At 40.4% G+C, this 7300-nt stretch overlaps 1 long non-coding RNA gene across 1 annotated transcript; it reads left to right on the top strand.

Moving 5' to 3' along the window:
- Positions 1 to 379: 379 nt before the first annotated feature.
- Positions 380 to 1197, top strand: LOC146550541 (uncharacterized). The gene is made up of 2 exons (XR_014890269.1): positions 380 to 546; positions 1136 to 1197. It is a non-coding gene; the product is annotated as an uncharacterized LOC146550541 (long non-coding RNA).
- The last annotated feature ends 6103 nt before the right edge of the window (positions 1198 to 7300 follow it).

Consider the following 7300-nt stretch of genomic DNA (forward strand, 5'->3'; position numbering starts at 1 on the left):
TGGTTTGGGGGTTACCACCACAACAAACACTTTGAGGCCGCAGCTAAGTGAAGCAGCTTCAGCAATGAAGGTGTTGAACATGGTCCATTCGTACAAAATGTGCCCAGTCTCCTTCACAATGATATCGAAGCTCTGCTGAGGTGGGAGCTGAAGAACCCGCGGGCCGGGATTCTGCCGGACTTTCCCAGTGCAGCCTCACTATACACAGCAAATTCAAAAGTGTTAAATTTTTTGGTGTTAATAGTCTCCTTGCAAAAGTAGAGTTAATTTTACTCTAAGCAGAGTCACATTCTTTTAATTAAACTCTGAGGTGTAAAATGACAGTAGTTAAAATCGAGTGTTAAAAATGAGTGTTTCTATTTCAAATCTGGAGGTGTTACAATGGAAACATTAACTCTTGACCTCTTAACTCTGAACTCCTAGAGGGGCTATGACACCAACAGAGTAAATTCACAGACTCCGCCCCCAGCACGGCTCCAATCGAAGCTGAAGTGAAGCCGTTTCAGAACATTTTGCTCTACATATTTGAGTTGTTTGCCATGCTTGGTAAGTCACTTTTTCAAAGATTGTTTCAATTGGTATTAGCTTTTACTTCTGTGGCTCTTTGGAGTTGAGACAAAGCTGTGTGAAAGGCATTAGCCATGTTGCTCGCTGATAGCATAATATTCTGTTTTAGCTAGCTGAAAGGTATTGTTTGCGGGCAAATACCACAGCCTTGAAAAAAAGCTTGCATGTGAATTTTCAGTCAAACTTTTGGTCAAATACACCTAAAACAATGTGTAGAATGTGAAATGTTGGTGTAATGGTGCTACTTGAAGCCTGAAAACGATCGCCCATAAAAAAAAATAAAAAAACGAGCAAACAGCAGTAGCAGACGTCCTGACTGGGTTCTACGTTAGCATTTAGATCCCTCCAGAGTTTTGTGCACACGGTTTAGGTAAAAATGAAAAAGGTTGAGGTTTTACATTTAGTTCAGTATTACCTGTTGCCTGTGTCCTTGTCTTTTGGGAAAATACTTTACACAAGTAATGGCTCAAAGAGGATTCCTTTTTTTTTTTTACTGTGCTGCAATTGTTTACTGGATTATTTGTGCCGTTAATTAGTGTCAACTAATTTTTATTCAATCTCCGCACAGGATATGCTTGTGAAGATGGAATATGGGGGAGAGCAGAAGTGCGTTGAAGTTCCACAAAGTGATGAATGAAGGACATGCATATTGTATTGAAGAAATAAGTGATGAGAATGCTGTTATTTACATTTACCATGTCAGACCTTTTGATAAACAAAATTCTAATGAAAGTGAGAACATGTACACTGTTACATCTTTCAGAAAATGTTTTGAAATTGTGGTGCACAGTTCAGAATAAATGTTTTTCAAAAACCATTGCATCTTTTTAGTAAATGTTTATTTCCAAAAGAAATTTCTAGAAGTTCAGAACAGTAAAATTCCCGCTTTTTAGAATGAATTAGAAGATAACTCTTACGTAGTTAAACTAAAATACTCTTTGGGAGTTAATATATAAACTCTTAACACCAAGTGTTAAATTATCAACTCCAGACAGATTTGGTGTTTAACACTAAATCAGAGTTAACGTACCAACTCTCCAAAAAGAGTTAAATTAACACTCTCTGGTGTGGACCCATATAGACACTTTAATAGTGTTGAAATCAAATCCGACAGTGTTAATTTGGACATGCTGGATTTGCTGTGTACGTTTAGGCGTATAGTGAGCAGATCCCGGGAATAACATCGGAGATCTCTGTCCAGAAGAGCGCAGTCCTGGGAACAGCTAAGATACTGCACAGGACCCTCAAGCTCCCAGGCCTCTGGTAGAGGACCCGAGCTTGAAGGATAAACCGCCCGCAGGGGCGTGCTGGGTGTTTTATATATATATATATATATATATATATATATATATATATATATATATGTGTGTTTGTGTGTGTGTGTGTATATGTATATATATATGTATATGTGTGTGTGTGTGTGTGTGTGTGTGTGTGTATATGTATATATATATATATATATATATATATATATATATATAGATATATAAATTTTATATGGACTGCAGGTAAAAGGTATGGCGAGTGACTGCTGTGTCTTAGCAGCTGAAAAACTACTGCAGTTCCATTGCAGCGTGGCATGAGAGGAAGCATAACAGATCAGACTGATTACACATTTCACGTCCCCTCCCAAACTTGTGACAGTATAGCAGAACATTGAGCTGAGCTGATGGGCTTCTTGTTTAGTCGTGCAGCAGTCATTGCATTATTTAAAATGACTCCATACTGAAGAGCCCAGAGAAGTCAGAATTCAGTCAGTATGCTGAAAGACTGCCCTCTTGTGGCAAAAAGCCTCAACAAACCCCTTTTCTTGACATTTAAACAATTAGGATGGACCTCTTGCTCACTCGTGATTTTCGTGGATATCTTGACAACACAGAATTGTTCAAATACAAAACTCAGTATCACTGCAAGAAGTTTCACATTGACAATAATAGGCAATAATAGTGGGCTCTCCCTCTCTACCCTCTCTCAGTCTTTGTGCTACCAGTCAAAAGTGCAACAGTGAAACAGAATTTAAAGCCCAATAACTTTTATAACAACATTCTAACTAAATGAGAGCTGCTGCCATGAGGTAACATTTGACATAAATTTATAAAAACATTTCTAATAGGTTTCTTTCTGTACTTTAATTCACTGTTTATAGATGTTGCAAACATACTATGATCCACAGTTTGACCGGAATAAGAAACTATAACAAACAAAGATTATAGGTTTGGTACATCCGGTCCATGGCTGACAACTAATGATGTACTAGACTAGTGACTTAGATTATTCAGGTATTCATGTTACTTGTATTCAGGTTTTAAAAAATGTTTTATTCTATTTATATCATGGTCAGCGAAGGCAGACCGTGGGGATTTGAGGAAGGAGGACCCAAATGCTGGATTCTTTAGTGAAGACAATGTGTTTATTTACAGTGAGGTAAATAACAGATGAACAATAAATCCCCATTGCTCCCTAGACTCCCGTGTGTGTGTCCCACTCCAACATCCGTGCTCGTGCTCTCCGCTGTCGTGTTTCTGCACACCCTGTGCGTGCTGTCCTTCTTGTTCCACGTTCCTCCTGCAGGAAAACAGAAGCATCCGTCAAACACTGACCCCCGCGGGCATACACGATCAGCACGATCAGCACTGACACACACTGACTTGGAGTTTAACTCAATGATCCCGCATCGGTGGGAGCTCCATCACTCTCCTAAATAGCTCCCCCGACGAGCCCTGATCAGCAGCAGGTGTGTGGGAAGGACTTCAGGTGTGCCAGTCCTCCAGCAGGGCCACACCCACGAGGCCTGAAGGTGCCTGTAACTTGGTCAACAGAAAACAGCTGCACACACATACACACACACACACACACACACACACACACCTGCGTACATTAAATGTGGACACAGAACAGTAGCAGTGCAGAAGACACACACATCTAATAATAATAATAATAATTACAATAATAATAATAATAATCCACACTGCTCACGTAGTCCCCAGAGCCGGGTCCGTGACAGTTTACCCAATTTAGGTTAGCGTTTAGTTTCATATTGGTCCGACTTGCTCTTTGTTTTGTATATTTTCTATTAGCTATAATAAACAGCTCACATTTTGTTATTATCCAGTTCTGTTCCACATGTTTGCGTTTGGGTCCACTATCTAACTTCCCCTCAATCTGCATCCGCTGTGTTTCTTACACAGCATAATGATGGTTCTGGCTTATCGTAAGCTTCTGAGCTTTGTTTTGATGTTTTTGTTCCAGTGATTTGGGCGAACTTGATGGGTGTGGAAATGTTCTTACAAAACAAGTTACCACATTACGTAGTGTTATCTACACTAGTGGTCTCACCGTTTCCTGAATGTTTGGTTTCTGGGTCTCATCAGGGTGGAGTTTTAGGGCTGACGTTATTATGAAGATTACTGAAAATAAAAATTAAAGAACCTGAAGATAATAGTAAATATGACTGTGAAGACTCACCCTTTAAATCTTTTCTGAATGTCTTGATTTTGAGTGTGTTGGCATTGTCAGGGTTCTGGATCTTCGACCCAGCATTTTAAGTTTATATTGCATTCATGATTATTTCCCTTGTTGATTTAAGTTCAGGTTTTAGTTTTGAGTTTACTTATATTTCTGTTTCATGTTTTCTTGTCTTTGTCTCCTCCCTGTGTCTGTCATGTCCTCTGTGTATATGTTTCCCTAGTCATGTCTTTGTATATTCCCTCTCCGTGTTTGGTTTTCCTATTTGCGTCTCTCCCCACCTCTCTCCATATCGCTCCCATGCTAGTTGTGTCTTAGTCGTGTCTCTGTTTCATCTCCCTTACCAGTTCTCATGTTCCTGTAACAGGGAGAACTGGGCCCAGGACTGTATTTCCCTGTGTTGAGGGCTCAATGCCAAACTGGCGGGGCCTGTGTCTTTAAATACTGTTTTCAAGTTGGCCAGTGATGAGGCTGTGCCTTCTGTTTCCTTGCTTGATGGACTAAAGACTGACAATGTTGACCCTGAATTCGCCTTAGTCTCAAATGTTAATGTTAAACTCTCAAAAGAACTTTTTTTTTAACTGCATAACTGCCAAACTAATGATTGCAAACTGGCCAGAACCTTACATGATCATTTAGGTTGTGACAATGTAAACAAAGAGACAGAAATGTATTCTGAAGGTTGTAATGATGGTCTTGTTTTCAATCCAGAAAATAATCAAACTAAGTCTAGTGGGATTGAGACAACCAGTCCAAATTTGTTTCTCTCTGTTCCTGGCCTTATGGAGTTGTCTGTTTGTTTTGCCTCTGAGCCTGCCATTGACTATTCTGGTTCTATGCCAAGCCTGCCCAGCCTCCTGTGGCCTCCACGCCTCAGGGACCAAGCCAGTTGGACCCTCTCTGCCTTAGCTCAAGGGTCACCCATCACCAGAGTCTGCAAGCCCTGTGCAGCCCTAGGCAGGGCCCCCAGAACTTGCTGCAAGCCTTGTACAATCCCAGGTTGCTCCTGCTTTGTCTTAGCCAGCAGTCTGCACTCTGCCGTCTGGTTCAAAGTGCAGTCCTGATTCAGCTTTGACCTTGGAAGATTATTGCCTGTGTGTGTAAGACTGGCTGCAGGAATGTGGACGATAAGAAATGTGTATCTGTCCCAACATCATGCAGAATTTCAACTGGATTTCATATGTTGTAATTGAAAAATACAGGATCATGATTTATATGTGATTTTGCTGATAGCTAATAATGGTGAATACTGATTAGAATATAATCAAGTGTAAATTGAACAAATATGATCTTTAGCACAAATGCTTGTTTGCTTCCTCCCTGTCTCATTGTGTCTGATTAGTTCCAGCTGTGTTTCCCTCCTGTTTCCCATTCCCTCGTTATTGTTTTTGTAGTTAGTCCTTTTTCTTTCTTTGCCTGTCGCTGGATTGTCTCCCTTTGTGGCCTCCCATGTTCCCAGTTTCTTGCTTCCCAGTTTAGGTTTTGTTAGTTTCTGCTTTTGTTTGTAGTTTTGTTCAGCCCCAAATAAAGGCTGGCTTTTTTTTAAATCTCCTCACTCCATCTCTGTCTGCATTTGGGTCCACACACCCTCTCCCAGCAGACGTGACATGAGGAGCGATCCTTGTGGATTGACAGACAGCTGACAGATGTTTCACCATGCCATAACCTCATCGGTCCTCTGAAACTACAGTTACATAAATATGAATATTAACATTAAACATTTTTATTTGTTATTGCTGTGAGTTAGTATTTTAGTCAAAATTAAATTTGAGGTCCATTGTTGTTTTGGCGTTGGAATTTCGGTTGATGAATATCATAAATACAACAAATCATGCTATTATTGTAGGGGAATACAAAGTGCTAACTACAGAGCTGTAGTTAATTGTGTTGGGGACTTTCATTTTTTTCACCTAATAGTAAAAGTGGATTGAGATCATTTAATACTTAATTATAGTTTATGAAATACACCAGAAATCAGTTTCAAGAATAAAAGTCTTGTTCTGCTTTCGGCTACATCTGCAGGAGAAAGTGGAAGAGCCTCAAGGACACATACTCCAAGGAGAAGAGGACGGAGGAGAAGAGGAGTAGGTCTGCACCAGGATCTGGGAGGAGATGGAAGTTCTTCGTGGTCATGGGGTTTCTGGACCCCTTCCTCACCCATGCATATGTATCGAACAATACAAAATTTTCAATTTATTTTATCAACTTTCCTTCTGACGATGCTGTCTGTGTTGAGCGCTCAGTGGATCTGCGCTCGAAAGTGCAGCCTAGGCGGAGTAGTCAAACGCAGATTCACTGACCACAGGGCAAGCTAGTGAGACAGAAGTTAAGCTCTCCTTGCAACATGGCAAATTGAACCTCCCCCACCCTCATTCGAGATCTGGCGTTTGGAACTATTTTGGTTTCCATGTGAAGCATGACCCTGAAGGTAAGCGCGTCATGGACAAAAGTAAAACAGTATGTTGGATGTGCCACGCAATGCTCAATTACATTGGTGGGAACTACTGCGTTAGCGCAGTTTGCTCGTTAACGTGTTGACGCCGTCCAGCCCCACGCACGGGGCGATCCGCGGTAGCTCGTTAATGGAGATTTGCTGTGTTGTGGCGTTAACGTCATTTCAACGAGATTAACACTGACAGCACTAGTTGGAACACAACGAATATGACTGCACATTTACTCTGACATCATCCTAGTGCAAAGACAAGTGGAAGCAGACAAAAACAGCAAGCACGCATGCTACAAACTTTACCCGAGTCATTTAGACAGCCGTTAGCACATGATTCTCCTTATGGGGACCTGATATGTTTAATATGTTGCTGAGAATATAGCCCAGAAGAAGCATATAGTATAGCTTTTATTTTGGAAAGAGCCATTTCTCTGTAATAAACTCTCTTTTCCAAAGATAAGTGATTTCTCGATCAGATAGATTTATTTTTTTTATTACTTTGTTGTTTCAGTACCATTAAATTTAAAAACTGTACTTTTCAGTTAAAATATATATTTATAACTTTAATAAATGAAATTAATCAAATTAAAAAGGCATGGCCATTTTTTTTGTATCGAAAAAATATCGAACCGTGACACCAAAGTATCGAACCGAACCGTGAATTTTGTGTATCGTTGCACCCCTAATACATAACCTTAAGTTCTCTTTCATAGCATTCGTGTCTCACTATGGGAGAAATACTGTCTACCGGATTGCCAGACATACCTGTTAAGAACACAACTTCACAGGGGGGAAGCTCCCAACTGGGAAGAACCTGCACTG

Source organism: Mchenga conophoros, linkage group LG20 (assembly GCF_057382185.1).
Source record: "Mchenga conophoros isolate Kocher_MC1m ecotype Shallow Benthic linkage group LG20, M_conophoros_male_GT1.1, whole genome shotgun sequence".
Taxonomy (NCBI): domain Eukaryota; kingdom Metazoa; phylum Chordata; class Actinopteri; order Cichliformes; family Cichlidae; genus Mchenga; species Mchenga conophoros.